Genomic DNA, 23,654 nt, shown 5'->3' on the forward strand with positions numbered 1-23,654 from the left:
TTATAACTTTAATTTTAATTTAGTTATTGCCAGATAAAATTTATATGGTTTGTAAGATAACTGGGAGTGGGAGCCAGGGCTGGACTGTGCCTGGGCTGCTCCATAAAACAAGACCAAGAACATACTGTCAAGGTCAATTTATTGTGTGCAAACCCATTCCTAACTAGGCTGTCAACAGATAAATGCAAAAGAAGATATGGTAACACTTCAGTGATTTTTAACTTCTTTTCCCAATGCATCTGTAAAATGTCAAGGAGACTGTAGAATCCTATCCAGTAAATTCTCCTTCTACTAAGCTGCTCTTGTTTCCATAGCAGTTGCAATTCCCTGCTGTGTGGCAGGAAGCTGCTTAAATTCTCTGCTCCCTTACTCCTGCCTTGAGAGCAGTTACAAAGATGTTGACGTGAAGAACAAGTAGAAGAGAATCAAGTTATGCCATCTCTGAACAGGGTCAGGCTGTCATGCCAGCCACTGCTCACCAAGGCAATTAAATGAGGTGCTACTTCTTTCTTCAAAATTAGGTGACATATTTGAGGCTTGAATGATATCCAGACACAGTCCCTCCATCACTTTCAGACAGAGATAGTGACACCAGCCAAACCCCTGACACAGCTCTGAATATTTACTGCCTCTTTAATAAACTGATGGGAAGTTCTACATGCACTGCAGAGTGCTGAGGGCTTGGGTTTGATGGAATTGGATTGAAAAAGTGGGAGGTTTAATTTCTTTTTCCTTGAAACATAAGCAATAGTATTTGTACTGATTAAAAAGAATTGTAGAAGTCCCTCTGAAACAGAAAAATATTTTTTCTGCAATATGTAACTCTATTTGACAATCCAAATAACCTATATTTGCCCTAATTTACAGGAAAAAAAAAAATCCAGGAAGATTATTGGGATGACAGGTCATGCCAATCAAGAGTCATATGTATTGTTGACATCAACTCTAGTTTTAAAAGATCTCACTCGCTTCTAAAATTATTTAGTGTACTAACACTGGAGTATAACACTGGGTTACATATTCAAAGTTTGTCACCTCTTTCTTATGCACATAAAAATATAACTGGGTCTTTATAAGGCAGTCAGGTGCCATAACTGGAGCAAAAGAATTTCAGAACTGAGTAGTTGCTTGGTGTCCAGATACCTCACCAACCAGATGAGAATGAGAAATTTTTCCCTTCTTCCTTATCCTTCAGAAAGCTCAGAACTAGAATGTGTGTCAAGATAAACATTTTTCTTCCTGCTGCATGAATTTATCTGTCCACTATTTTGCAGCTCTTCAGTACTGAGATATTGGCACTGATGCTTCCTTAAATAAAAAGTAAACTCAAAGCTATTTCTTCACTGAAGAAAAGGGAGAGAATCAGAAATTTAACAAGATGCAGGTACAGGAAAAACCCCATAATAATAACAAAGCCTGGGGTTTATGCTTTCAAAATATTCTTAATTTGTAATGTAATTAAGAAAATTATATTTAGCATTCACTATTATTGTTTACAAGTGACTTTATTAGCTTGCTCTGAAAACCAGAATTTTTGCACTTTTGCAGAGGAAAATGGTTACAAACAGAGGTCACAGGGTGCTTTAGCGATTAAAAGCTGTGCAGACGACTGCACAGACAAGTAACCACAACTTACAGGCGAGAATTGACAATTAGTTGAGTGCTGATGGAGTTTCTGACCCTTATGGTCTGCTGTTTAACCATTTTAAGCAGATCATTTCAGAATAAAAAGCAGCTATAAAAGGGAATTACATCAGACTACAAAGCCAGCCTGTCAGCCTTCATCATTCTATTCTTGCTTGCACCAGCTGAAGATCCAGCTGTTGATTTTAGCTCCTTTTCAAGTTTTCAAAGACTTCACTACTTGTTTTATTTTGGCCACAAGCCCAGATCTAGCTTTAGGGAAATTAGGTTATTTTCAAGTCTCTACCAGCACAAAAGTTTCAAAGCTTGGATGGTGTATTGCATGAATTTTGCTATGCTTCAGGAACAATGAGAGCAGTGCTAACACATCTTTAGTGAAATCCTTAAGGTTCTACTTCACCATCCCAAAGTCCACTTCCACAGATGTCCTGCCAAAGGCATTGCAGTAGCCATTATAGAATATTAAAAAAAAAAAAAACCAAGAATTTTCTTTCCTCAAAACTCTTCCACTGCAAACTAAGACAGGATTAGGGTCAATAGCAAAAGTCATTGGACTGTACAAAACAATGCCAGAGTCAGTGGATGAGTAGCAGGTAAATATGAGGTTCTCCATTAAGCTTGGAGTTACTCACTCTGGATCTGGAATTACCAGACAGAGTTGTTCAAGTCACTGTCAGGTTTGGCTTACTTGAAAATTTGGTATTGATTCAACACTAGGAAGTTTCCAGCAACTGAAGATTTAAATGATTCTTGGCAGACCTGGACATTTTGGCCGTGCAAACCAAATAAATTCCTTCATCTGTAAGGGACTACAAATAAAACTCACAAGAATTTGTCACATGACATTTCTTTTTTATAGCAGACATTCATCATGTGTCACTTTGCTAATTACTGCATCGCACATACACAACCTGCATAAGAATGGAGCCCCTCCACCTGATTTCTTTCTTCAATTAAACCTCCCAATGTATTTTAAACATTTGTTTAATGAAAAAGGAGAAAGTATTTTCTCTTCTCCTTTTGGAGTACAAAATAAAGAATAATTCTGTAATATAACAAGATAAGTGAAATTTTCAAAAGTTGTCTGAGAGCTATAAACATTAAATGAGAAGTGATGCAAAAATCTCATGGCATTTTTTTTTTCATTAGAAGGGACCATTTTGCTGGAAGAAAGACTTTTCAGGGAAACACATCAAGTTTTGTGAAAAGCTTAATGAATACATTGATTTTCTCATTTCACTTCAACTATGTCATTTTGTTGCAACCAAGTAAAAATCTTTCTTCAACATGGTCATTTTATCAGTTCCATTACAGTGCTTATTTCTGCATATAAAATTTAACATTATTTTTAATATTTGCAGAAGTTCCATTAACTATGTCATGAAGCAATTGCCCTCTAAGCCAGATTCCACACAGGGCTGGGCAGGGGAACCTGCACGACCTGCAATGCATTTGGGTCCTTGACAAATTTGCTAACTTAATCTATACCGGAAAAAAAAATCCTGTAGTATCAGGGAAGGGTTAAGGAAACAAAATAGATTCAGCTTCTAGAAAAAGCAAAATTTCTTGATGACTTAGCTTTTCTTTACCCTGATGGATATTAGCCTTATGAAATTGCTGTCTCTAGTTTTATTTGCATTCAATTCAGTTCCCATTGCTAATGATGTAGAGATGCAAAGAACAATACGTTAATTTGGAGACTCTCTGTGTTCGTGCCCCAGCAAAAATAAAACATATAAAAAGGGTTTCCATGATACTTCACTTGACATAGGCATGAAAGCACACTTCTGCATAGGCATGAAAGGACACTCCTTTATATCGTGGCTGAATCAATCATTTTGTACAAAAGGAAAGGAGTGATTGCTTGCACAGAGCCAAAGTGAAAGCAAATTTTCCTTCCTTATCTGAATTCCCGGGGAAAAAAAGGTGTCAGAGAGGGCAGAGAGGGCAGAAGTCTTACAGTTTCAGAGGAAAGACCAACGCTCCCACGGGCACTGGATCCTCCTTTGGGCTGCAAAGTCAGCAGGAAATCTTTGACTACTGTGTATCAGCCTGTTTATGCACTTTGGAGCATTGTCCTCCAGCATTGCCTGGCCTTTCTTCTGTTTAAGATACCACTTGAAAGCACAAAGAGAATATGCAGACTATTCAAGAACTCACTTTATCTCTGCATCCAAGATCCCAAATGATTGGAACTCACTTTATCTCCGTATCCAAGACCCCAAATGATTGGGTTTTTTTCTTCATTCACTTCTCTGTCAGTTTGTCAGAGGAGATGTGAAGTAGTTTCAAGTAGGAGATTACAGTCAGTCTGCAGAGTAGGGTACCTGAAAGTCCTTTCGCACACTCAGCATCTGCTGCACCACATCTTAATGCAGACTAATGACACCCAGAGCACACAGAACAAATCTCTCGTTTCTGAGAAGAATGTTGTACTTCTGGTACTGTTGTAGTTTCACATAGCTTGGTTTTTAGGAAAGGAAAAAAAATCCATGAGCTATGGAAGTGATTCCCTGTAAGGACCTTGGCAACTTCCTTCGGACCTGACCAAACCAATCAGGTGGCTAGTTTTGAATATTGACGCCCTGTTAAACCACTTAATAAAGCTGAACCGGCCTCTGTGAATTCACATTTAAAAGCAATCAAACCCTGGGGAAAACTCTCTTGCTTCTGGCCTTTGAACAGGTAACTAGATGCTGGCTGGGCCAGGCTCCATGCTGCTGTGCGGTCTGGCAGGCCTTGCTCTGCTGCAGCACTGGCTGGGCCAGGCCCTGCTCTGCCGTGTGGCCTGGCAGCTCCTGCTGTGCTGCAGTGCTGGCCAGGCCAGGGCCCACTCTACTGCACGGCCTGGCAGGCCCTGCTGTGCTGCAGTGCTGGCCAGGCCAGGCCCCACTCTACTGCACGGCCTGGCGGGCCCTGCTGTGCTGCAGTGCTGGCCAGGCCAGGCCCCACTCTACTGCACGGCCTGGCGGGCCCTGCTGTGCTGCAGTGCTGGCCAGGCCAGGCCCCACTCTACTGCACGGCCTGGCAGCTCCTGCTGTGCTGCAGTGCTGGCCAGGCCAGGGCCCACTCTACTGCACGGCCTGGCGGGCCCTGCTGTGCTGCAGTGCTGGCCGGGCCAGGCCCTGCTGTGCTGCAGTGCTGGCCGGGTGGGCCCTGCTGTGCTGCAGTGCTGACCAGGCCAGGTCCCGCTCTACTGCACGGCCTGGCAGGCCCTGCTGTGCTGCAGTGCTGGCCAGGCCAGGCCCCACTCTACTGCACGGCCTGGCAGGCCCTGCTGTGCTGCAGTGCTGGCCAGGCCAGGGCCCACTCTACTGCACGGCCTGGCGGGCCCTGCTGTGCTGCAGCGCTGTCCGGGCCAGACTCCACCATGGCCCAACCAGGTCAGCCCGGGGTGCAGCTCAGCTGAGATTGTGCTGCAGCCGAGTTCCAACCATGGCCAGTGAGCCAGGATGGCTCTGCTCGGCTTCGGGTGGAGCTGAGATGGGCCCTGCTCCAGCTGCAAACTGCTGAGCCATCCTGCTGGCACTGTGGAAAAGAATGCAGCTGAGAACAGAGCCGGCCCCGTAGCACAACAGCAAGCAGCTTTGTGGCTGGAATTGCATGTGGCGGAGGCCAGAAAACAGCCATGCAGTCAGAGCGGCCACTGCCTGGCAGAGATCACGTAACCATCTGCAGGCCCGGGTGAAATATTAACTCTTATAGACATCAATCATGTCTTGAGTGGGAAAACAAGGAAAGGGTGAACATACGAAGAAAACAACATGGAGACACCAAGGTTAGTAAAGAAGGAGTCAAATCCCAGATGGGAGGAAAATGAGGAGATGCCTTAGTCTTGGGCTGCAATTCTCTTGTAAGGCTATGGTGAAGATATAATTGATACATCAGACTTTTTCCCTGTAACTCATGGAATTCCTTAGGGGGTTGTAGCATTCTAACCACAGCTATGACCAGAGGCACCCAGGTTGAAGCAATCAGATGCTGAAGTAGCTGGGATCCAATGAGAAGCTTGAACAGAGAGAAATGAGAGAGATGAAAAACCTTGCCCCAGGAATAGAAGAAAACCTCTGTTCCCAGAGAAAAAAGAAGAGAACTTTTTGTTTCTATACTAGGACAGCTCATCCTTAAAATTGCATCCCAATAAGCTAAGATGACCCCTGGTGGTAGTTTTCATGTGGGAAAACTACCAAACCATGGGAGGGACTTCACAATTGCAGATTTTCGGGGCAGCTGCTATTAATGAAAATTAAAACCAAGAGAGTTTCTTATAGAAAAGTCTCCATGGTGTGGCAAGAGAGACTTCTCTCCCTAATTAAACTGAAGAAACATTTTTTTTAGAAGTAGTAAACTACTGAAAATACTAAATTTTTGTCTCTTCACTTGTCAGTGGGAAAAGAATGAGGAATTGGGGGAAGGAGAAATGTTCAGAAGGATTATTCCAATGTCTTATTATTTTGCTTTTAGTTCTGTTAATAAAGTTTTCTTTATACCCTTTAAAGTTTTGAGCCTTCTTTGCTCTCCTCCTAATCCTTATCTCACAGCAGAAAATGAATAAATAATTCTAGTGGGTGCACTGATGTTTGGCCTGCACTAGACCCAGTACAGGTACCTATCACCTAGCTTTTACATAAATAAGCACATTGCCTTTGACCAACCTCAATTAGCAGCATCAAAATTGTAGAGGAAGAAACAAGGGGAGAAAGAAGTTTGCCACCTCTGCAAAACTAAATCCTCTCAGAATTAGTTTCTAAAAAACAGACCAGAAATTTCTTTGCACAAATGTCAGTCCCACAGTTTTGCTGTTTGGTGACACTGAAAGCAGTTACAACAACAGACCAGAGGCACAGATTTAAGCACACAATTGTAGCCTGTAACACCAGATAGTACTGGCAACCATAGTTTTACAAATTTCCTAGTCTAGGGAGAAATATAAAGATGTGCTAGACAGTGTTGAAACTTTAGGTTCTGGATATTTTTTAAAGCAATTTCCTATATATAGACTGTAGCTGTTCCAGGATAATGAGGATTCAGAGAGTTTGATCTCTGTCCTGTGGTCATTTTTGTGTCAGAACTGAGTTTGGGAAGCATCTCTTGAACATCCTTTATTCCAGGACTGGCATATGTAAGCAATAAAACAAAATTGCACTTGGAATTTACTTGAATGCATTGCTGATTTTTCTTTCTGTGGGGCATCAGCATAGCTGGCCTGAATGCCTGCAACTGAATATTAGAAGCTAACAGTAATGGGAAAACAAAACACACTTGTCAAGAGGAGGTGACCCATCCATCCAGCAATATAAAATATTTATCCTCTTGCTCAAAATTAGTTTAAGAACTTTAATTAATTTAATCCAATCTGTTTTCAGAAACTCCTTTATAAAACTATTGTTAAAAAGTCATGCACTCCTAAGTATGCCTGCCAGTTGCAGAGAAGGCTTCTATTTCAAATGAAGTGGGACCAAATTCCATGGTATAGGTCCACAGACATTTGTTCAACAGGAACCAAACTGAGTTCTCTTTCAGATGATATCTTATGAATTTGAAACAGCTAGAAGACAATGTGTGAAAATAAGCAGGCTTCCAGACAGCATCTGTCTGAACATTGTTCTTTTGCACTGAGGAACCTATAGATCAATATAGGTTACATAGGTTATGAGATATTGTTACCAGACAAGGAAAGCTATTAACAATTGGTAAGAGGTCTGAGGCAAATGGAGCAGGAGATTGCAAGTACAGATATATCTGAGTTTTCTTATTTAAAACTCCAGGTGTAACAGATGAATTTGCAAAATTTTATCATTTTCACTGAAACAAATGTAAGTGGTTTTGCATTATGTTTCTGATACTTTGAAACAGCCTATCCTGAAGCCATAATTGTCTGGACTTGACTTCATGTTTTATGCTGAGAAATTACTGCAGAATAGTACTTTGGCTTTAGCCCTTAAAATTACAAGTCAGTGGTTCCCAGTCAGGATTTGTGCTAGTGTTTGGCACTAGCAGTGATTTTCCATAGTGCTATCTTACGTGTCACAGTGGCAGGTATTATGTACAATTGACTTTTGTTGTAGGTTCACTGTGATTCTTACAGCACTAGAAGAAGTTTTAAATGTTTTTAAGGTATTGCTGCTGGTATGACAAGTTTGGGTGGACAACACTAGCAATCTTCACAGCAAAGAAGACTGGCTCCCACTGATGTTTCTCTTGGCAGACAGTGAGAAGAGTTTATTATTGACTTTTTCTCCAGTCACACAGTTATTCTATGCTTAAAGAAGAATAAAGTAAGAAAAGTCCTTTAAGTTTAGGGGGTTTTGTTGCTTGTGGAACAGCCCTGAGACACAAAGCTGAGAACAAAGGGAGTTCTACATCTGCTTCAGGGTGTGTTGAGAGGCTCAGCTTCCCCCAAGCTTACCCTGTGTAGCTGCTCACAGCAGGCAAGGCATCACTGGGAGAGCTGCCAGTCTCAGGACAGGAGTACATGCTCACATGACAGATGGCATGACCATGTTCATTGAGTCAGGACATTACTTTTAAGTGAAGAAAGTCCTGATATGTATCTTTAGCCAAGGGATAGCTAATGAGTACAACAGTCTGCTTCACAAACTGAGAATTTTATAATTCTTCTAATAAATGAAGGTGAGAGACTTTTTACAGAATTGTTGGATCATAGAATGGTTTGAGTTGGAGGGGACTTTAAAGATTATCTAGTTTCAACATCTCTGCAGAGAGCCTTCCACTAGACCAGGTTACTCAGAGCCCCCCATTCAACCTGTCTTGAAGTGCTCCTGGAGAGGACTCCACAATCTCTGTGGGCAACCTGTTCCTCCCTCACCACCTCCATGGTAAAAAATTTCTTCCTAATATCTAATCTAAACTATCCTCCTTCAGTTTACAGGCAATGCCCCTGTCCTAGCACTACAGACCCTTTTGGAATGTCCCTCTCCAGCCTCCTTGTAAGCCTGTTTAGGTACTGAAAAGTGCTACAAGATATCCCCAAAGCCTTCTCCTCTCCAGGCTGAACAGCCCCAACTCAGCCAGTCTTCATAGGAGAGGTGTTTCAGGCCTGTGATCAGCTTGGTGACTCTGCTCTGGCCTTATTCCAACAAATTTTCTTTCACCTTGCTGTGGCCTCAAATTGTGCCTCTGAATTGCTTGCAGGTGTAATTTGCTGCTCCAGCTGGTGTTTCCCACTGTCACCAGCGTTCCACATCTTTCACTTTGGCCAGAAGCACTGGCCAAACCCCATGGGAGTGACTCCCACTAGTGGGCTGCTCCAGGACTGCTGCAGCTGGCTCAAACACATTCACAGGCACAGGCAGTGAACACCAAGCAATAGCCATAGCTGATTAGGTCTTGATCACATAACAGCCATATATTTCCTGCTCTTTCCCTGCTTGAGGTTAATGCTTCAGTAACAGAGCTGCTGCACTCAGTGTGGTGCTGCTTGGGAGGGTTCACACCTGGCATGAATTTCCATGGTATAAATAAATATTCTCACGTATCCCATAGCCTCACACCTGAGAAACCATTTTGTCTTCTCCCTACTGGACTCTTGCTAGAGGAGATTTGTATTGGAGTCTCCAGTCATCAGCTTTTGAATTTACATAATTTTCTTTGAGGCCCTGGAGGCATTTAAGGAAGGGGTTTTCTATTTGTTGTCTTCCTCCAGAAATGAGTAATTACCCTATATAGTGCAGATTTGCTGATATCCTACTCAGCTTTGGCAGGTTTGCCTCTGCAGCTGTTTTCCATTAAGGCAGAAAACACTCCTGAACTGAGCTCCCAATGTGTAACTGACCTCCTAAGGCTCATCTGATGAGAAGCAGCAGTGTCATTTATCAGAAAGTGTCAGAGCATTTTAGAGTTCTTGTTCATAAGTTTACAAAGAAACTCCAGCCAATTCAGTCAGAGGAAAGATGGCAGAATTGAGTCCTTTTTGAAGTACTCCATAGTGTAAGCCCATGGATTTCCATTAAATCCCACAGCAAATTCCAGTCTTGTTTCAAGTTATGCTTCCATCAGTGGTTTTCTATGCCAATGGAGTTCTTATTAAAATTGAGGAAGAGAAGATGGTTGGGAGGGAAAGGAGATAATAAAGCATGTAAAGCAGATTTTAGATGGCTGGCTCTACTTTCAAAGCTGTATACATAATTTGTCCTGTTAATTGCATATTGGCACTGTTGGCACTCTGGAATTTCTTTTTCCCTATGAATCAAAACTGCACAAGCAATACCTGCAATTCCAACTGCACATGAATTCCCGTGCTCATAGCTTTTGGTATTTGTCATCCAAGAGCTATAAAATATGGAAAATCTCTAATTATAGCCAATTCTTTGGAAGAAACTTTTATATCTCTCCCAGGAAGTCCCTGGGCAGCAGGGTGTGAGCATTTTATCATTTTTTGGGGGTAAAAGCAAACCAGAACAATTTCCAGAATGAGAAATTCCCTTTTAATTTCCTTCCCATGGTGACAGGGTGGGTCAAAGGGTCCACATTTGCCCTTATTACAACATAATACAAACAGAAAGCAGTTGCAGCAGCTTTTCAATGCCCTGCTGACTTGTGATTTGCTGCCTTCTGTCATCTCAAGCAGCATGGAGCCAAAGGAGTGATCACAGCATCCTGGCACAGCGTGGTCCCCTGCCCTGTGCGCTCCCAACAGCAACTCTGAAAACAGACAGCAGGAGAGGAACCCTTTTAATTACATTTCAACACCACAGGGTGGCCATAAGCTTCTGTTTTGTCTGACTGTAGCCACCTGGATCCATCCACATTTGGAATCTGTCTGATATGTGGTTCCCCCAGCAGGGTATTAGTAAAGTATCAAAGGTGGCGGTGGTTGATCAACAAAGAGAAACAACTCAAAGTATTGCACAAAAGGCAAAGGACGTCTTAAGAAATTGCTGCCCGAGTCAAAAGCTATCCAGTGGCTGCTCAGACAGTGTTTGGCATTTTGTGTCCTGTTAGAGGCCTTGCCAGGCCAGTCAGAAAGGTGGGAAAAAGTCAGTTAATTCCTGTTCATGTAAAGACCACACATCTGACATGTCTATCCCTAATCTAGAGCTCTTCAAACCCTGAAAATTTGTTGCTGCTTTCCTGAAGAGGACAAATGTTTTATTTCTTTGCAGTGTTCCCAGTCAGTATATCTGAAATATGCATCTTGATTTGTGTACATTTCTAAGACGGATACTGGAAATTTTTTTGAAAGATCTAAACTTATAAATATTTTCTTTCAGTGTTTATGACAGGTAAATAAGTCAACATGACAATATAAACTATCTCAAAGCTATTCCATTCTGCCAGATATAATATTCTAAGATGCCATGGGATCCTCTAAGCTGTGATTGGCACTTGTACCTACTGGGTTTACACAAAGTTCAGGATTCATTAAATCAGTATAAACTGGGGGAAACTACAACTCTGCTTAGAATAGAGATGTCTCTGCACCTGATTTTGGTGCTTCAGGTGTCATCCTTATGAGTTTTCATAGAAGCTTCTCCTTGTATGGGCCTCATAGCCAAATAAGCCCAGAAAGGTTCTGGTTCCTAGCACACCTGCTACAGCTCTGTGCTTCATGTATTTACTTAAGCTAAAACTTTCCAGCCAGAAATGTATAAAGGGAGCAAAACTCATTCTGATACAGGACACAATACCTACTTGGGCAGATATACACACAGCTTTTATCCCTTCACAGTTTGTGGAGAGCAAGAGATGCCATTTTCTCTCTGTAGGTTGTTAAAGGAAACTAATATGCAGGCACCTGTGCTTGCTAAGATCAAAAGCTGAGTTGATCAATTCATGTGAAATATGTTGCAGCAGTCCCAAGTTCCCAGTTACTGCCTGCAAACCAGCAGCAAGGAAATATGAAACAGCTAAATGTTCAAACTAACACAACCACAGCGAAGTCACGGGCAGTGACAGGTGAGGGTCAGCAGTGGCTAGGTGTTTTAAAAGTTCCTAGACTGCTACTCAAAAAGATTCTAGGATGGTGATCATTAGTGTTGTATTGCAATATTTTACAAGTTAGCAGGAAACAGTGAAACAGAAAATGGCTTTTGTGTGATAATTGACTGGTATTAATTTCTGAGTTTATGTTTTTGCCTGTGTAACACAGCAACTGAGAGCACTGCATTTGACTACAATAGGCAATGCAGCACAGAAGAATAGAGCTCTTTTTGATGGAAACCCATTGTCAACAAACCCTGTAATAAGAGATGGCCTTAATACGTTCTGGCTGTTTAAGTTGCTTTACCTGCACAGTGAATATTACAGAAGGCTACTCCTCTATTTCAAGCTCAGTTTCTTGGTAGTGAGGACAGAGCTGGATGTTGCACTGCACTCTGGATAGTTACAAAATAAAAGAAAAAACTAGTTACTCAACTTTGTTGTCCATGGTTTCATGCTTCTGTGATTTTTACATATTCAGTGGTAGATTAGACAAAGCTCCCAAAGATTGCTGGTCCTGTTTTGAAGAATTTAATATTATTTTCTTGGTGGTGTGTAGTGATAGTCATCTATTTCCCATTTTGCCTCTGACCCAGGTGTTGCCTAGCTTTTTTAATAGTATTCAATGTATATGCTGCTGATCTTGATGTTGACTGGGATGTCAGGGGGATTGGGATGAGATAATCTTTAAGGTCTCTTTCAACCCAAGCCATTTTATGAATCTGTGTCCAAGCAAATTTTTGAGACCCAGCCAGAGTGGTGGCTACTAATGTGAGCCCACCATAAATCTGAATTGTAACTAACTCATGACCTTGCAAACACAAATTTTACTCAGCCCTTTGTCAAAGCACTCTACTGTCCACTAAAGCAGGACATCACAGTAGCTCAGTTAAATGCAGCATAAGCTCACTCTCAGTTTCCTTCTCTGTAACTGGCTAATGCTGATTCCCATCTGTGCTTCTTTTCATGGGGGAATCATCTCACAGCCATCAATAAAACATTGATTAAAGTAGCTGTGACAGTCAGGAAGGTATATTGCCCTCGGCCCTGAAGTGACACAGCTGAGACATAAGGTTTGCAGGCACTAGGAATAAGTTCATTCCTTGAGATGAAGAAAGCACCTAAATTTCCAGCCTTCTATTTCTCTAATTTACTATACCTATTGTTTTATGCACATTCTCACTGCAAGGTATCACCAAAAATTGGTGTAGACTCATCAGGAACCTAAGGGAATGGTAGGTTCCTTCATCAGTGCCATGCATTGGGGTATCTGCTTTATTACAGAAGGGAGAAGGTTGTGGGCAGCTCCTCTGCTCCTCCCTCAATCCCCGCTCCTGCACCCACCACCCACATATGGTCTGCAAAGCTGCTTTGGCTCTGAAGTGCAAAGTGCTGGTGGAATCAAAAGTTTTCCCTGTTTAGAAGTAATGTGCCATTTACACAGAAAGTTCTGTGAGTAGGAACAAATTGTGTGGGATGATTATTTGTTTTTTCTGTTGCTGAGAGGCTGAGAATTACAGACGTTCATCAGTAAGACAAAGGCCCTTAGTCATGCATCTGCTACTGAAAAGCAACTCTGCTCTGCAGTTGTCATGACAACGCTGGTTATATAAAGAGACATATCAGAAGAAAGATCATTTGCTCTGTGCCCTATATTTCAGTGTAGCGATACATCCTTTCTACAATAGGTCTGTTTTGTTATAGACAAAAACTGGTATTTCTGGCAAGATAAGAGATGCTTCAGAAAGCTGCCTGATGACACAAAAGTTTATGGTGCAAAAATGGATTACAAACCAATGAAACACATCACATGAAGGCTATTTCCATAATTTGAAGATCAGTAGAATCAAATTCCACTGAATGTGGAGGTGATTCAAAATGTTCAAATAAATTTCAATTGCAAAGATATTATTTTTCGGAAAAAGCATATCACTGACTTAGTACCATCACAGGATTTAATAAAGTGAAGGGAAAGTGTTAGTCTCAAGATGCCTATAAAATTACATCACCCTAAAAGTTCCAGCACACTCATGTACCAGGCCTGAACTTGAGAAACACAGACCATATCTACTGCTCAGCTAAAGACACAGAGAAAATCAGCCTGTGACTCTGCATTCTATTCACCTTGCTAAAAGCTAAAACTGGCAGGACAGTTTCATGGCCGTGTCTGGTCTTGTGGTATTATGTTAAATGATATTTTCAAAGCAAAGAAGCCTGGGGAAAACACAGTAAGCTACCCCACTAGTTTCAGAAATCTCTCTTCTTCCTGCAATTATATTCTTCATTATTGAAGAAGTGTTTGCCATCCTTAGAGGGGCCAACAGTGATGTGGTGTTATGTGATGTGAGGAACTGTAAATATGTAAGTCCCATGTGAACCAAAAGAATTGCAAGTTAATTTTAGAACTAAAGGTCCATGCAAAAATGGACCAATGCAATTTTGGAAAGCCTTTACAGGTGTGCACTCTTTTCCTGCAGTTAACCTAGGCAAGATGTGTGGCAAACATGTCACTAAATTTTCCATCAGCAGCAATGTCTCTGGATCTGCACAAGTTCTGTGGTCTCGCTTGTAACTCCAAGAGAAGGTATCTGGAGCTCCAGGGTGTTGTAAGTGAACCCCATATACCCAGATCTGACTACTACTCATAGGAGTAATTTCACCCATCAGCAGAAAAGGTTCCTTCAAAGTCCATTATTTATGTAACAACTGAGTTTTACCCAAGATCTCTGGCCATATGAAGGATTTAGGCATCCTATTCCAGTCCTGAATTACCATCTCTTGTCCCATGTTGCTATTTTGCCGTGTGTGCTGTCCCAGAAATTTCACATCTGTGCCCCTTTTCAACCAAAAACCAAAACCACAATGCCCAGTTAGTTTCTCTGCATGGTTCTCTCCATGGTGACCACCTGGTATGCCCTCTTCTCCACTATTTATTCCTGAAAGGCTGGCAGAACAGAAGGCAGAACAGGATGATTGCCTGTAAAATGATGAAATAGGACTGCAGTGCACTGCCTTGATAGAAAGAAAATGGAAGAGTAATAAATGTGTTTGGAACAGAAGTAAATACATGATTCCCTTTGGCTTGACTTCATCAATTTAACTCTTAAAATGAGAAACCCTCAGCAGGTTTCATAAGGCAAATTATTAGAGACTCAGTAGAACTAATTGTGTGTTTGAAGAGAGAACTTCATGAACTCGCCTCTCTGTCACGTGTACTGTGCTCAGCAAACAAAGGGAGATTTTACTGCTAAAGCTTTAATGTACACAGCAATAAGATCTCTAGGACATATTTAGAAGCTGATGGACTGAAGGGACTCCAGTGTTTTTTCTCTGCCTATCTCTAATAATTCTCCTTGTCATATTAAAGCACTTCATGGAAATGCAAGTCATTAACTGCACAACATTCCTGTGGAAGCTGGCAGGATTAGCTGCTCCCAATCTGGAATATGTGAAAAATTCAGCACAAACAGTAAATGCCCCTTCCAAAGGCTCCTTTGAAATTCAGGTGCTCATAAGGAATAAGAAACTAGGAAACTAAATATGGTCTGTGCCTGAGAGTCTCTTCCAGTGGTATAAAATAAGCTTTTAGGAGGTCCAGAAACCAATTTGAGGAATCTTAAGAACTGCCTGTGTTCTTAACCAAAATCTTTCCTTTTCTGGAGAAACTCATACCTTCGAGGATTTCTTGGTAATTGCTCTCCTCCTTTTATAGTTTCTAACTCATGTCATACATTTATCTGACAGTATTTTCCACTTTCTATCCTGCAGGAATGGAAATAGAGATAAAATAGTTTATGTTTGTGCTGTGATGTGGGAGAAGGCTGTTGAAAGATTTCCAGGCTATCACCTGTGTGAGGAGCCCTGTCTGCTTTGAAAACCACAGGTAAAGATTTTAAAAAGTCACAAAATCTTTAACTGTAGGGTGAGGCTTGCCAGAAGCATTTCACATAGCTCTCACCACAAGGATTTTAACTGTTCCCCAGAGAGAAACACCAGACAAGTCTGTGGAGAGGTGTCAGTAACTAACTTCTCTCATTCACCTTCAGTATGACCCTCTGTATTATCATAAATGGTGCCCTCACCTTCATGTTATAAAGTATGCCAGAAAAATTTGTCTTAATCTTGCAAGAAATGTGAAGCTTAACGGCTTCATTCACCTAAATTTATCAATCTGACATAGCTCTTCATTTAGGATTATTTAAAAGGGGAATGGAAGAATGGGAAATAGCAACTGTTTCATGCTGAAGGTAATGTATTTTGTCTCTCTTGAACAAAAACAAGACTTAACTAGAATACATTTAAGAAATATTAGAGCCATAAATGTAAACCTAATTTTCAAGATAGTCAGAGTAAGATGTTAGGGGAAAAAAAAGGCAAGAAAAAAGCAACTCTTATCAGAATGTCCTGAAGATATGAAAAAAACCCTCAGACTTTCTGGGAAAAAATTATATCCTGGATTCAAATGTGCTTTGTTCTCATTACCTTGAACCTTTCATCTTCCATTAGACTTCTGCAAAGTGAAAGAAGAGTTTGAATGAACCTTTTAAATCAAAGTGGTAACCTTTTACATACACTTGGAATAGCTGTGAACACCTGCTAAATTACTGCAGACACTGCTTTATTATTGCCACTAAGAAAATCAGAGCAGTTCAGTGCATACGCAAATCAATTCAGCAATTATATTAGGAAATGAAATCCTGTTGTTTTCATAAATTTCTATGCATATTAAAGCATCAATTTCATTGCTTTCTAGACATTTCCAGGAAACATAAAAATAAGAGAGAACTCATGTAGGTAGCTCTTTTTCCATTGTTCTCGAAGTGAATCACAGTACAACTTAGTGAGTTAAGCAATAAAGGAAATAATAGATGTACTGGAGTGCTGTGGAAGCCCTTGCAGGTCATGTCTGAGCTAGCAGCCTTTGTATTGGCATCTCAGTTTGTGATTCACTTCCACACTGTGCATTGCTAAATCTCTTTTAGATGACCAGGTTTTTTCTGCGGTGACCTGAAGTGCACACACTGTCTCTGCACCCTTTGCCTCTCAAATCCCCATGGCTTACCAGGGTACCAGGAGCTGTAGCAGTCATGACCATGTCAGCTCCCAGCAGCTTCACTGCCCACTGCCACTGCTGTTCTGCTGTTGCTGGTGACTGGATGAAACTTGCCTCTGGGTCTCCACACACACATGATGACAGCACTGTGTGGTGCAGGACTGCTTGTGTGGGCATTCTGAGATAAAGAAGAAAATTTGTGTCTGTCCTGCCCTTCCTATCCTAGATGTCCTATCCTATCCTAGATGTCCTATCCCTCACAAATTACTGCCATATGTAGATTTAATTATCCTTTCTATCCTTAATACTGTCCTTCATCTTTCAGGCCATTATTCAAAATACTAAAAAGTACCAGGTCCAAAACAAGATAGGCCGCTGCTGCCCTGTATATGATATTGTGCCACTGTGGATTAGTCTTTGTGCCTATGCCACAGAAGTTTCTTCCAAGTCATGGCTCTCTAGACTCCTTCTGAGAAGGATCTCCATCTGAGATGCTTGTCTTCAGTCTACAGGAGCTGTATATTCAAAGTGACAGGACACAGGATTTGCTTGCATACTTGTATATTGCTGTAGCAATACATGTGTCCTATCTGTGCCCTATCCCTCCATGTAGTTTACAAGCCCTGCCAAAGTGCAAGCTTGACCTTCTGTCTTCTTCCATGGATTGGTATTTCCTGAAATTCTGGAGTAGATTTGCTTTGTATTACTGAATTTTTGGCTATTTAATGCCTATTCAGTACAGGCCTTGGAAACTATTCTTTTCTAACTCTATATGCAGTGGAGGTCTGTATTTCTTTACAGCTGTGTGTACATTAAGATTAATCCATGATGCAAAGACATGTCCAGGTCTCATCCAGATCCTATCTATCTTTGTCCTGCAACCCTCTCCTCCTTGCACCTGTATTTCCAGGAAAAAGCAGCTCTGGCAAACAGGGTAGAAGAATGTTAAAATGACTTCTACCAGTTCCTTGACCTGGAAAATCAGAGGACTAGGGTCCTATAGGACTTCCTAGAAGATGAGTCTAGATGCAGTCTCTGGGTATATACCATGGGTTAAACCCTATTGTGCCAATTCTGCACAAACACATGATAAAAATACAATCTCTTCCACAAATTTGTCAAAAGTTTTCCATTACTGTATTTTGTAATGCTCTAGTAAGAGAGAAGTACTTATGTCTGTAGTCTGCTTTTCTTGCTGCAATTAATTTTCAGCTTTTGCTTCAATGGTTTGTTGTGGGGGGTTTTTTTGTGTGCTATTGGACTTTTTTTCAGCTCAGAACTTGTAACTTCAGTCCTAGTGCAAAATATTTTTTTCTTTCCAAAACCACATTGTCTATAAGGCAACTGACAGACATCCCTCAGGATGAAAGCTGCCACAAGTGGTCTGATCTGTTCCAAACCTTTTCCTTCGAGTCATTCATTTCAGATAATTCTCTTTTCATCTCTTATAAAGCAGAGGCAGTCTGCTTTTAAGGGTCAGCCAAAATAATGTTAAATTGGGTTTTTCAGCATTTATTGATGTGTAATGCAGCAGACAAATGAGTCCACTACTCTCTGCTGAAAGAATGCTCTTGAAATACTTATGCAGATACACATAAGGACCCTAAAGTGAACAGCGATGCAGCAAAGACATCATGGGCCAGCCATGGAAAGGAGAGCACTAAATAGATATAAACAGCTATGGAAAGGATGACACTAAATAGATAAAAACAAGTATGAAAAGGGAGCAATGGGAGTTTCTTTACTAATAAGAACAAAAAGTGTGCTAGCTGACAGAGATCTGTTGGGTTTGGGTTTTGTTCTTGTTGCTGTTCCTTGTTTGTTTGAGGTTTTTTCCTGAAATATTTGTGACCTGAAACTTCTTTGCTGTATGGAAGGAGATTAGGTCTTTTCTATGAGGAAGGTCCCAAAGTCTGGGCTTTGTTCCCCACTCGGATGGACAAGGCTGGACACAGACCATTGTGAGGAATCTCCAAGGTAACAGCAAATGATCCAGCTCTGCAGCTGGAAGCTGTAGGAACCCACTCCATTGGGGGCACAGAAGTTTTCTTGCTGTGCTGCACCTGGGAGCTGAGGTGGCAGGTGCATCCCTGTAAACCATCCTGGCTGTAGCTCTTTACAGCACAAACCAGAACTTTGCCTTAAGCTGAGACAGGGAGGTCACAGAGAAGTTACAGAGCCCATGTTCAAGACACTCAATTTATTTCTTAGTTCTTTTACCATGTCTGCTCATAGTGTCAAAGATAGTTTTGTGGACTCAGACCACAGCCTGAAATTTATGATGCTTGTAAGAGATCTGGGACTGCCCCTAAACCTGTCACACTTTCTGACACCATTATCGTACTATTTCTGACAATATTATGATGCTATATTCATATTTCTCACTTTAAAAAAGCATATATGTTTTGCTCTAAGAAAACAGATGACATATTGGGTGGCAATTAGCAGATCTGTGCTTTCCAAACAACTTGCTTTCATTTTAAATATTTGAAGAAAAAGGCAATCAAAAATGAAACAAAAGTTTCTCTCCTGTCTGGCATATGATGCCATACTGAGAGTAGCCATCACAAGCCTCGTGGAAGAATGGCACAAAACTGCCTGCAGATCTAAGCTGTTAACACATGTGAATGCATATAGCATAAATCTCCAGCCACAGAGAAATTCCAGCAGAGCAAAGTCCCAAACCTGTGTTTTTAGTTTGATATTTGAAAGTTAAGTTTGTTAAGTTTAAAACTTACCTTTTATAGTTTTCCTGTTTCCATGTATTCACCTTACTAACTGTCCTAGGAAAAATGGTTCAAATGGTTCCATAAAGCTTGTTCTGTTTTTCTGAAATCCACATTCACAAGTGCAGCAGCACATAGTTGCTGTATGTAGCCAAATGCAGCCCACTGGTACATAGTCATGAAGGAAAACACCTGCTAAACCTGCATGATAGATAAAGCAAAAAAAATGCCTCCTGTTTTCTGCCATTCCCTGTACCTGAAGAGCTGGAGATGCACAAATTAATAGGCTTTGGATTGGCAAGAACTTGCTAAGGTTAGGCAGACTCAGTCTCAAAAATACTTTTAATATTGTTCACTGCAAAGAAATGTGAGCTTGTTGAGTTTCCTCCAACAGAGGACTACTGCAGTAAGTCAGAAACAAGTTACCATAGTGACCTATTACCCACAGGGAAAGTAAATTTCTCTGCAATTATTTGTGGAGCTTTCTGTAAGGCCATACTGTCAACAAAACACCAGTCTTGAAAGCAGTGCATGCTTCTCCCTGTTTCAGTGGGCAATGGAGAAAGACAAGCATGAGTAGGGTGGAACACACCAAGGCAGCTCAGTGAGACAGCTGCATTTTGGTGTTGGACTCAGGGGGCCATTGGTCCCAAGCAAGCTGCAGCTCACTTTCAGGGCTTCAGCATCACAAATTATGCACCTAAACGCTTGTTCTTGTCTCTCCTTCCTTTGTCTCACATCGAATACAGCATCTCACATTTTGCCAACACTGCTTCTATTCCTTTGGGTAGCTTTCCGTAGCAGTTAAGAGGACTGAAATCTTCCATCTGTCTTTCCTGGCCTCCAGAGTGAGTTCCACCCCCATGCAGCTTCCCCACTCAGTACCAGCCTCTTCTGCTTCATTCACTGGGCATTTTCTGTCTTCCCTCCACATTCACAGCCAGCTCTGGCTGGGGCAAGGACTTTGGGTAAGTGAGAACAAGAGGCACTTGTGGATGTCTTGGTGCTCAGTGTTCCTCTGTGCCCAGGTGAGCTCCTGTCCCCAGCTGAGGCAGAACAGGCACCCACACTATCCCAAGGGATGCTCCATGTGCAGGATGAAGCTGCTGTGCTGTCACTGCAAGCAGCCAGTGCAAGCCCAGTGCTGTGCTCCCAGCTGCTCACCCACAGCCCCTTCTGCTCCCAGCATGGAGGGAGAGCCTGAGGGACAGCCCTGGTCCCCAGGCTGCCCCTGGACTGGGAGCCACTGCCCACAGCTGCCTGGCTCTGGTGTCCATCTGGCCAAGGCTGGTGCCCCCATCAGCCCACCCTCCAAAGGCAGGGCTCTGCAGGGTGGGGCTGGGGCTGTTGTGTGGGACTGTGTCCAAAGCCTGACAGGGCACTGGGCACATCATGGGCTGCCAGTCCCTGAGGCAGGGGGCTGCTCCATTCCACTTGCAGTGGGTTCAGCTGTTGAGGGGTGCTGGGGGTGGCCCTTGGTGACACAGGTGTGTTGTGTCAGGGCCCTTGGTGATGCAGGACACTGTGCCGCCCAGAGGCCCTTGTGACATGGCAGAGCCCTGCTGTGCCAGAGTGGTACATAGGGGCACAAAGCCCTGGGGTGCCCAGTCCCTGGAGAGCAGCTCTCTCAGGACAAAGCAGCTCCCAGGATCCCTCTGGGACAGAGGATGTGTGAGATGGAGGAGGACACAGCCAATGCCATCTCCCAGCCACCCAGACCCTTGCCCAGCTGGCTGGAGGACGAACAACTTTGTGACTGGGAAGAATACAGGAAGGTAGACCTGTATTCCCACAGAGAAACTGAAGGCGGCAAAGAACCATCTGACTGGGAAGAATTTATTGGCCAAGAGCTGTCTGAAGAGGAAGACTCTGTTGGCCAGGAGTTCTCCAAAGGGAATGGTAACAGTCCATCTGTCCAGTCCATCTGGGAAGACGATAGTGACAAGGAGCTGGCTCAGGACAACTGGGAACACCTGAGGGTCCAGAGCATTGGGGTCAAGGCCCTGGTGCAGGAGGATGACTGGGACGAACTGAGTGTCCTGGAGCTGCCTGAAGAAGAAGCCAGGGAGCAAAGACCAGGATGCTTTGCAGAGGATGGGCTCCCAGTTGCTGTCCCTCGGGAGGCCTGGGCTGAGCTCCAGGCATTTGAGCCGTGCCCCCAAGTGCCGTTCTGTGCCTGGCCTCCCCACAGCCCAGGCCCTGCCCTGCACAGCTGCTCCAGCCCCTCGGCCCCACTGCTGCCGGCCAAGGGTCCCTGCGAGCGGCGCCTGTCCCACGTCAGGTGGGCGCTGTGGGTGATGTGCAGCCCCTTCTGCTGCCCCTGGCCTTGCCTGGCACCACTGCCCGAGGATTAGCACACGGAGCCTGACCGGGGTCCTGAGGGAGCCACACGGGCTGCTGTGCATGGAAACAGAGAAAAGAATAGCAAGAAGAATAGGGATAAAAAAATTAGATTAAGAAGGAGAAGAAGAAGAGGAAGAAGAAGAAGAAGAAATAGTAGAAATAAATAGTAAGAAGAAAAACAATAACAATAATAAGTTAGAATAATAAAAGCTATAATATGAATAAGAAGATAAAGAAGTAGGAGAAATAGTAGTAGTGAAGAAGAAGAAGAAGGAGAAGGTGATAAAGTGGAAGAAACAATTGTAGTAAATGATAATAAGGAGAAAAAGTATAATAAGTTGAATATGTATTAGAATAAGAGGAAGAGGAAGAAGAAGAGAAGGTAGTAGAAGAAGATGAAGAAGAAATATTATTATTAGCAATTTGCAATTAGAACTGGAATAAGAAACACAAGAATAAGAAGAATAACAAGGACTAAGATGAAGGAAAATAAATACTAGCAGTAATTAATAATAATAAAAAGTATAATAAAAATAAGATGAAATTGTAGTAGTAGTAGTAACAATAATGTCAAATTAAAATACACATCCACAAATATTCTAGAATAACAGGATGAAGGGAAAGGCTTTAAAGATCATCTAATTTCTACATATTCTCTTCTGTCTCTCTCTTTCTCAGTCTGTGAGACCTCTTTCTCATTTCTTACGATCTCTCTACCTCCCCTTTCTTGTTAAATAAAATCTATGTTAAAAAAAATCCCTGGGTTGTCCTCATATGGTCTCATTTGCAGCTTCATTTGGGCAGAGGCATCTCTCCCTAAATGGGATGGTGACACCAGGGCAGGGTCCCTTCCAGCCACAAGCATTCCGTCATTCTGTCAGTTCCTCACTTCCCTTTTCTTCTTCCCTCTGCTTCCAGATGGGAATGAGCTTGAAAATGTCCATCCAAGAGGCTTTGCTGCCTGCTCTGGGAGCCCACACAGCTTCAGGACCTTGTCACCTGCACCTGCACCTGCACAGCTCCCTTGGGAGGCACAGCTGAATCAGCACCCTGGGAGCCTCGGTAATTCCCCTCTGGGATCCGTGTACCCACAGCAATGGTCTGGAATTCCAGTTTCCAGCAAGGGAAAATGTTCCTGGCCTTTCAGGCAAAGCTCTGATGGGGCTAAAACCAAGTGGAGCAGGATCTTACACAGACATTTCACAACCAGCCTTCATAACTTAACCAAGGGCTGATTTAGCACCTCAATTGGGAAAAAAAAATCTGGGGAGGGTTTTTGTCTGGGATCTGTCACAGGTAGAGATAGACACCAGGAAACAATCAGGCAAAGACAGGAAGAGGAAGGAGGACACAAATAGCACTAAGCTGGTGGCGCTCTGCAAACCAGAGTGGAACTTACTGAATAGGAATGGAACAGAAATAAAGAACTCTGAAACTTTGATTTACTATCCAAACACAACTTTGTTCCTTGATTGCAAACCTTCTACTGACAAGAACAGTCATGCAGCATGCTTTTCAGAAAGCTCTTAGTTCTGGATTGATGTTGTAGGCTGCAGACACAGAGAATGATGGAACGGGCTTTATCCTCCTTCTGGTTCCTTTGACATCCTCAGCAGAGGCAGCACCAGGTAGAAATGGGCAGCTTGTGCTCACCCTTCAATAGGATATGGAGGGGCAAAAAGGTTTTGTAATCTCTGTAGCTGTTCCCACAAAGACGTGAAGGCTGATGCCAGATCCCCAAGGGTCACATTAAGGGGAGCCTTCATGCAATGCTTGCTTGGTATTGAGGGACAGAGGGGCACTTTTATTCAGTGGGCTTTGTAATTCTGCCACAAGCCTGGTGGGTAGTCCATGACCTCTTGGACACAAGGATTCTGGGATCTTTCTTTTTTGGGGGAGAAAGCCAGGCCCTTTGGTAGCCAAAGCCAGTTCCCAGAGGTGGCATT

Source organism: Fringilla coelebs (genome assembly GCF_963513975.1).
Source record: "Fringilla coelebs genome assembly, chromosome: 2".
In the NCBI taxonomy this organism is placed as follows: domain Eukaryota; kingdom Metazoa; phylum Chordata; class Aves; order Passeriformes; family Fringillidae; genus Fringilla; species Fringilla coelebs.